The 9,649-nt window shown below is 40.5% G+C and overlaps 1 pseudogene; it reads right to left on the reverse strand.

Annotated features, from left to right (window-relative positions):
- Positions 1 to 545: 545 nt before the first annotated feature.
- LOC102822252 overlaps positions 546 to 9,649 on the reverse strand; it is a 22,705-nt pseudogene continuing 13,601 nt past the window's right edge.

The raw sequence follows: 9,649 nt of genomic DNA on the forward strand, positions 1-9,649 counted from the left end.
TATAGACTAAGACTCAGAAGAAGGAGAGGTGGACTACTTCTGAATGTTTAGCCACTGAAAAACTTATAAATAGCAGTGAAACACTATCAGGTAACACCAAAATATTGAATATTGAAACATGATGAGGAAGCACCAGAATATTGTCAGATACAGTGCTTGTAAATGAATCCCTCAGGTTGGAAGGCATTCAAAATATGACTTGGGAGGAGCTCTACTGAAAGTAGAGTTGACTGTGATGATGCCATGGAATAAAACTTTCCAGACCTTCATTTGCTAATATGTCACAACTCAAAATGCAGAGAAACAGTTGTAGACATCCATTAATAATCAAAACATGAAGTGTATGAAGTATGAAAATCTAAGAAAACTGAAAGTTGTCAGAAATAAAATGGAATGCATAAACATTGATATCCTAGGCATTAGTGAGCTGAAATGGACTGATATCAGCCAGTTTTAATCTGACAGTCACATGGTTTACTATGCTGGGAATCACAAATTGAAGAGGAATGGCATCGCATTCATCATCAAAAAGAATGTTTCAAGCTCTATCTTGAAGTAAATGTGTCTGTGATGCAATAATATCCATATGCCTACAAGAAAAGACCAGTTAATACCAGTATTATTCAGATGTGTGCACCAAGTGCTAAAGCCAGTGATGATGAAATTGAAGAATTTTACTAACTTATTCAATCTGAAATTGATCAAACATGCAGTCAAGATGTATTGATAATTACTGGTTACTAGAATGCAAAGGCTGAAAACAAAGAGAAAGGATCAGTCCTTGGAAAACATGGCCTTGGGGATAGAAAAGATGCTGGAGATCGCATTGTTGGATGACATTAAGAACATCAAACAGGAAGAAAGCAAAAGGTCATTAAGAAGGCAAGAAAGGAAGAAAAGATCAAAATGGATATCAGAAGAGACTCTGAAACATGTTCTCCAGTGTAGAAATGCTAAAACTATTGGAAGAAATAAGGAGGTACAAGAGCTGAGCAGAAAGTTTCGAAGGGTAGCTCTAGAAGACAACAGGTAAATATTATAAGGAAATGTGCAAAGACCCAGAGTTAGAAAACCATAATGGAAGAACAAACATTGAATGATGCAGAAAGCACCAAAAGAAGATGAAAGGAATACACAGAATCACCATACCAAAAAGTAATAGTTGATGTTCAACCATTTGAAGAGATAGTGTATGTGCTAGAGCCAATAGTACAGAAGGAAGAAGTCAAGGTACCCTGAAAACAATGTCCAAGAATAAGGTTCCAGGAATTGATGGACTACAAATTGAAATCTTTGAACAAATTGAGACAGCACTGGAGGTACTCACTCATCTGTGCCAAGAAATTTGGAAGACAGCTACCTGGCCAGTTGATTAGAAGAGATCCATATTTGTGCCCATTCCAAAGAGAGGTGACCCAATAGAATGCAAAAATCATTAATATTGCATGCAAATAATATTTTGCTAAAGATAATTTAAAAATGGATACAACAGTACATTGACAGGTAACTGCCAGAGATCAGAGATCCAAGCCATATTTAGGTGAGTACGTGGAACGAGGGATATCAATCACTGTTGATGTCAGGTGAATCTTGGCTGAGAGCAGAGAATATCAGAAAGATATTTAACTGTACTTTATTGACTATGCAAAGGCTATCGGCTTTGAGGATCATGACAAGCTTTTGGACAACATTGTGGAGAATGAATATTCTGGAACACTTAATTGTGTTCATGAGGAACATGTACTTTGACCAAGTTGCTGTTGTTGTTGTTATGTGCCGTGGAGTTGGTTCTGACTCATAGTCACCCTGTACAGGGTTTCTGAGGCTGTAAATCTTTATGGGAGCAGAAAGCCTCATCTTTCTCCCACGGAACAGCCAGTAGTTTTGAACTGCTGACCTTGCGGTTCACAGCCCAATTCATAACTACTACGCTACCAAAGCTCCTTACGTAGGTCAAGAGGCAGTCATTAAGCAGAACAAAGGGACACTGAATAGCTTAAAATTAGGAAAGGTGTGGGCCAGGGTTGTATTCTTTCACCATACTTATTCTATCTGTATATTGTAATTAAGTGCCACTGAGTTGATTCTGGTTCATAGAGATCCAGTATAGGGTTTCCAGGGAATAATTGGTGGGTCTGAACTTGTGGCTCAAGCCAATATTGCAGTCCATTGTTTATCAAACAGCTCCACACTAGGACTCTGATCTGTATGCTGAGCAAATAATCCAAAAAGCTGGATTCTATGAAACCGAATGTGACATCAAGATTACTGGAAGAGTAACAACCTGCAAGGTGCAGATGATGTAACCTTTCTTGCTGAAAGTAAAGAAGACTTAAAATACTTACTGATGAAGTTCAGAGACCACAGCCTTTGATATGGTTTGCACATCAACATTAAAAAAACAAAAATCTTCACCTCTGTGCTAATAATCAACATCATGATAAATGGAAAAAAAGATTGAAGTTGTCAAAACTTCATTTTGCTTGGATCCACCACCAACCCTCATGGAAGCAGCAGTCAAGAAATCAAATGACATATTGCATTAGGTATATCTGCTGCACAAGATCTCATTAACGTGTTCAAAAACAAAAATGTCAGTTTGAGGACTAAAGTGCGCCAGATACAAAGCATGGTATTTTCAATAGCCACATATGCATGCAAAAATTGGACAGTGAATAAGGAAGACCGTAGAAGAATTGGTGCTTTTGAGTTATGGTGTTGGAGGAGAATATTAAATATTCTATGGACTTCCAGTGAAACAAATACATCTGTGGTGGAAGAAGTACAATCAGAATGCTCCTTAGAAACCAAGGTGGCCCAACTATGTCTCACATACTTAAAATGTATGGTCTCTTACACATATTAAAAGGAGGAACCAGTCCCTGGAGAAGAACATTACACTTGGTAAAGTGGAGGATCAGTGAAAAAGAAGGAGACTCCCAATGTCATGGATTGGCACAGTGGCAGCAGCAATGCGCTCAAGCATAGCAGCAATTGTGAGGATGGTGCAGGACCGGGTGGTGTTTCATTCTGTTGTGCAGAGGGTTGTTCTGAGTTGGAACTGACTTGATGGCACCTAACAACAACATTAAACTCCAAGTGTGGAAAATGTAGGTGAACACCATATATCCCACAAATCAAGAAAGTGTTAAGACTTGGCAGTGGATACAGATGGGAAAGTAGAACATATTTGAAATTTGATTGAGTTTTTACTTCTGAATAACTTAATGCTAATCATACCTTCTGGAATCCTGGTTGTGGCACAGTAGGGAAAACAATGGACTACTAACCACAATGTTCGTAGTTCATCCCATCAGTACTCCTTGGAAATCTTATTATTTTTAAGTGCCGTTGAGTTGGTTCCAACTCATAGCGACCCTCTATAGGGTTTCTGGTGTGGCACTGTGGGTAAATGCAAAGTCGTTTAAACTGCAATGTCAGTGGTTCAAGCTCACCAGCTGCTCCTTGGAAACCCTACACAGGGTCGCTATGGGTCGGAACTGACTCGATGGCACTTCACAACAACATAGGGTTTCTAAGGAAGGGCTGTTGAGCTTGATCCTCTCACTTTGTAGTTCAAACCGACCTTGCAGTCCAGGACATGAACCCACAACGCCACACTAGGACTCCACGGAAACTCCATACAAGGTCATGATAAGTCAGAACCAACTCAATGACACTTAACAACAAAAGTCCTTATCTTTGATAAACATGACCTGGCAGTTGAAAGCAGGGGATGCTGGAATAATTGTAACTAGATTGTGTAATGATACTTTTTCATAGCTAGCCACAGAGATCATTACTGTTAGTGCCTTCAAGTTGGTTCCAACTCATAGTGATTCTGGTGGGTTTGAACAGCCAAACTTGTGGTTAGTAGTCCAGGGTCGTATCCTTAGCCCAGGAGTCAGAATTTTGCAAACCTTGAGCTCTTCAGTCATTTCTTCAATTTCCTTAATTGTCAGGTTCTCATAGTTGTCATTTATTTGAACCATTGGTGCATTTACATAGGCACTTAAACATTCTGCTTCTCTAAGAGTGAAAAAAAGTTTATCAGGTGTAATCTTCCCAACCTTTATTCCAAGATTTTTCTGAATGTCCTCCAGTATGCTGTCAGAATCTCCAAGCATGCAAGGGTGTTGGGAGTGACTGAACAGAAGCTCTCAGACTTGGGGGTAGTTTAACCAAAAGATTGCAACTGGACAGTTGTGGTCCAGAAAATCAGGCTGTTCCCAGGTCAGGCTGCCCCCTGAGGAACTTGCAAAGCCTGCCTTAGGGAACAAGGAATTTGTAAAGTCTTTCCTTGTATGCAACCACGACCTTTAGTTTAGTCTGCACAAACATCTAACTGCTCTATCTCTGTTTCTGTAGTAACCACAAGTTACATTCTTCTGATAAGGTCCTGTTTACTGCATGTACAAACAACACCAGATGTTTTTGCACTTTTTCCTGCCCCCAGAACCTCCTTTAATATGTGTATAAGATAAACTTGCTGCACTTGATCTGTGTCATAGTATCTCCATCAGAGTTCTGTGTCCCACCTGGTCTCAACTTTTACTTAATTCATTTATGGCTTGTGTCTTCCTTTTTCTTCTAATCTCCCATCGCCCCACTCAGGTTTAATTTCTCTGTGCAGGTCTCGGGGAATAGCCGAAGTCAAGTGCGGCACAAGAGGTGGTAGGGCAGACCTGAGTGTGATACTTTCCACCTGGCTTTAGAATATACATTGTGTAAAACATTGCTACTTCATATACTCTCATTGGAAACTTGTGAAACTTCTGCAACCTTGTTCATAGCAGAGCTGGGCAACCATCCATTCTGTCTCTAAATCTAGGACCTGGAAGCACAGCTACTGCTGTTTAGACTTCTGGATAGTTTTTTTTTTTTTTTTTTTGCAATTGCCTCTATCCTCTTAGAGTTTTCTGGTGTGAAATCAAATGGAGTATCTGAGTTATCCTCAGGAGTATGTCTGTGCACAAATAAGGCTCCTCTAGCTTCAGCTTGCACAGGGTCATATGCAAATTCCTTATATGTCTTCCCCACTGGGTGAGGCTAGCTGTCCAGGTCAACAACAATGAGAAGAAGAGTTATGCTTGCTTTTGGGTGCAAAAATGGTGGTGGTGGTTATGTGCCGTGGAGTCGGAACCGACTCATAGCGACCCTGTACAGGGTTTCTGAGGCTGTATATCTTTACGGGAGCAGAACGCCTCATCTTTCTCCCACGGAACAGCTGGTAGTTTTGAATTGCTGACCTTGCGGTTCACAGCCCAATTCGTAACCACTACGCTAAATGTTTTGGAAGGAGATGAAAGGATCCTAAAGATCTAAGACATTTTCCAGATTTGTGATTTGTCAAAAGCATCAGATATTAAACATAGGGGTTTCCTAGAATTCCCTATTAAATGTGAGAAATACTAGAAAACAATTATTGAAACTTGAAAACTTATTGATGAGGGCATCACTCTCTTAAGACTTTATTATTTTTTAAAAAAATAAATAGATTCTTTAAACTGAAAAAATGAGGGACTTTGGAAATTGTATTATCAAAAGTGATATTCTGTGTAAAGCGAATACCAAATTAAATTATCATTTAGCACTCAGGGTGCACTCTAGATGGTCATGTCAACAATGGTAGCCGCATGGATGCTGCTCTGATGGTGTTTTAGATAGGAACAGTATTTAATTCCTCATGATAATTCTGATGTAGCCATTTAGGATATAGCCTTGGGAGACTCAGAGACTTGGACTCAGCAGGAAAAAGGGACACGATTGGTTCATATGTGTGGCATGAGAGAATGAAGCAACATGGGCCATTTACTTCCCAACCTTGGTCTTGAGTTAGGTTGCAATGTGTAGTATGAATGAATGTAGCTCTAGCTGGAGAAGAGTCTTTACTGTCAGAAAAGATCACATCTGCTCCTTCTTCAATGCCCAAGAAGCCATCAGATATCTAGAACTTCATTATGGAGAAGAGGAACATCTAGCATTGAGACTAAATTCACCTGCAACTAGGTCTCAGACCTAACTAGTAGGAGTAAAAAGTGACATGTATTTAAAGAAACCACAGAACTCATAACAGATTCGTGATTTTGTAAATCCAAAATGAATTGGCAAACAGGGAGATTGTACTCTCATTGGTAAAGCTACGTAGCCCAAGTTGTCAAGCAACACTGGGAAAGTGCTAGCTCCAATGGCACTGCTTTAAAGACATGATATTCCCATGGTTAATATTCTGAGAATCCCTAGTACAAGTGGTAGAGAAAAATAGACTATGGGGGATATGATTTCATGAAGAATTGTTAAGTACCATCGTGTCGGTTCTGACTCACAGTGACCTATAGAGTTTCCTAGGAGTGGCTGGTGAGTTTGACTTATGGACCTTGATCCAGAGTTTACTAATAAGATCAAAGAGGCTTTTCTAATCATTAGTGACAACAGTTGTTATTTTGTGAAGTGCTGTTGAGTTAGTATAGGTTTTCCAAGTAGTGGCTGGTGAGCTTGAACCACTGACCTTGTGATTCAAAGTAGCCTTGCAGTCCAGCTCATTAACCCACAGCATCACACCAGGACGGCAGTGACAACATTAGGGACAATTATATATATATTTGTAAAACTGTAGATCCATACTCCTTTTTAAATTTCTGCATACAAACCTAGGCACTGGGAATAAGTAAGCAAGGCAGACGACTTTCCTTCCTCATGGAGTTTGTATTCATGTCAGGGGGACAAATGATTAATGTGTCTCAACTTCAGCTCTACTGATAGTTTGGAGCAGATTATTCTTTGTTGGAGAAGAGGACTGTGCACTATAGATGTTTTCATTCCTAACATTTACCCACTAGGTGCCAGTAAGGCTCTTCCCATTGTGAGAACTAAAATGATGTCTCTAGATGTTAACAGTCCCTTAGAGGGAGAAATTCACTCCTGGTTGTGAACCACTGATAATTTCAGGAAGAGGTGCTGTAAAGAAAAATCAGGACTTACGGTAAGATGGCAGATAGGGCAGACACACTGCACAGACCCTCTCCAACAAAGATATGAGAGCCAGCTTGCCAGCTGCTCTGCAAGAGATAGATGAGGTTTTCTGCTCCTGCAAAGATGTAAAAGCCATGGCCCTGGGTAAATTATGATCTGGGAGAATCCCAGATCCCCAAGCAAAAGGAGAATTATGGAAGCATATTCAAAATAGAGACACGATCCCAGTGAAGGGTTTAGGATGGGAAGTAGGTAGGGTGTGTGCCACTGGTACTTTGAAACTGGAAATTATATAATTGTTCAAACAAACAAAAAAGACAATCTATGATGGTTGGGGATGGAGTTGAGGGGAATTATTCCTGGGCTGGAAGGCAGACACATTTTCACGTAGGTGACAGGGTAGGCCATATACAACAGAAGGGAGGTTGGCAGAGAAAAGATGAGGGGAGCAGAAGACACAGGGAAGAATATAATAGTTGAGTGAATAGAGATCGTTGCTGTTAACTGTTGATACATGGTGGTGGCGGTATGCCATGGAGTCGGTTCCGACCCATAGAAACCATGTATAAGGTTTCCGAGGCTATAAATCTTTATAGGAGCAGAAAGCTTCATCTTTCTTCTGTGGAACGGCTGGTAGTTTCAAACTGCTGACCTTGAGGTTAGCAGCCTGATTCGTAGCCACAAAGCTACGAGAGGGGACTGAAAACGTAATGAAGCAAAGTATATGATTTGTTGAATGTAAAACTGATGATCTGCTCTGTAAACCTTCACTCAATTCATAATAAAAAAGTAGAAAAAGAAAAAGAAAGCAGTGTTTAAGGGATTAGAGAATAATGAGGGATAGAAGAATCCTGGTATGGCGCTGTTAGATAAGTATGTGACTGCTAACCATAAGGTCGGCAGTTCAAACCCACTAGCCACTCCTTGGAAACCCTATACAGGGTCGCTATGAGTTGGAACCGACTTCACAGCACACCACCAACACCAGCACCATTTAGCTAAACTTATGTAAATTATCAGTATGTAATCACTCCAAAATGATTGAGATATTGCATTCCATTTTGCATGTTGTTAAGTGCCATCAAGTTCGTTTTGACTCATAGTATCCAAGGCTGTAAATCTTTGTGGGAGCAGAAAGTCTCATATTTTTCCTGCAGAGCGGCTGGTGGACTGGAACCACTGACCTTGTGGTTTGTAGTCCCGTGCTTATCCGATAGAGTCACAGTGCTCCCTCTTTTCTTGCATACTGTCTTCAAAATCCAGTGTGTATTTTACACTACCACACAACCTTATTCGATGAGGCACCTTGCAGGTTCTCAGTAGTCATAGGTGGATATTAGCAACCAAATTGGACACCACAGATGCAGACCTCTCTTCATATAAGCATTTCAAACATACATGCCCCAAATAAAACTCTCAATTCCCTCTACCTCACCAAATCAATTGTCCCAGCAATTTTTAAAATTTTAGTTAATGGACACTCCAATGTAATTCCTGACTCTTCTCTCTCACCTCACATTGTTCCTATTTCAATATTTACTCAGAATTCAACCATTCTTCACCAGCCTTTGTGACCAACCATCTCTCATCTGAATTTTTGCAATAGTCTCTGTCATGGATTGAATTGTGTCCAAGCAAAGTTTGTGTCAGCTTGGCTGGGCCATGGTTCTCAGTGGTTTGGCTGTTATTTAATGATGTGATTTGGTAGTTTTGTAATGCTGTAATCATCTCCCATGATGTGCTGTGATGGCCCAGCCAATCAGATGTAACAAGATTAAGGTGGGGATGTATCACCCTTACACAGGGCATCGTCCTGATCTAACATAAATTGAGTTTCCCTAGGGTGTGGATTCATTAAACTTATTAACACACAGCTTATTTGATGAGCCACTTTTCAGGTGCTCAGTAGTCACTGATGGGTTTTAACTACCAAACTGAACAGCACAGATGTAGACCTCTCTTCTTACAGGCATTTCTCAGTGATAAATTACAAGAGATAAAAGGAGAATAGAGAAAGAGGGACTTGATTACCACCAAGAAAGAAGATCTAGCAGCTGAGCATGTCTTTTTGGACCTGTGGTCTTTGCATTGAGATCCTCCAAGATCCAGGGGGAAGACTGATGCCAAGACACATAGAATCTCCAAGGAAACAGGAAGTAGAAGTTGAAGAGACAAGTACTTTCTCCAGAGCCCATAGAAAGAAAGCCTTGTCATAGAGTCAGCATCTTGAATTCAGACTCCTAAACTGTGAAGAGAATCTCCTGCTATGTCCCTTAGCTCTCCCCTCTCCCCAGCATCCACAGTGGATCTTTTAAGTTACTAGATGCTACTCTCCAAGGACTTCCCTTCCAGTCGGAGTAAAGTTGATGAGCCCTGTCCTGGCCTAAACCACATGTATATTTGCTCTGCTCCCTCCCTTACCCACTTTCTGCCATTTTTCTCAAGGAGTGCCAGTCACCTGACTTCTTGCTATTTCTCTGTTTGGTCCATTTCTTTTCAGATATCCATGTGGCTCGTTCCATCTTTTCAGTTCAATTTCTGCTCACATGACATCACCTTCATTAAGAATGAGTTATTCTCAGTGATCATTTTGCATTCTTTTATGGCGACTCTTTCTGCTTCATAACTTGTGTTAGTTTCCCACAGCTGCTATAACAAAGTATCACACATGGGGTTA

Source organism: Chrysochloris asiatica, unplaced genomic scaffold, assembly GCF_000296735.1.
Source record: "Chrysochloris asiatica unplaced genomic scaffold, ChrAsi1.0 scaffold00190, whole genome shotgun sequence".
In the NCBI taxonomy this organism is placed as follows: Eukaryota; Metazoa; Chordata; class Mammalia; order Afrosoricida; family Chrysochloridae; genus Chrysochloris; species Chrysochloris asiatica.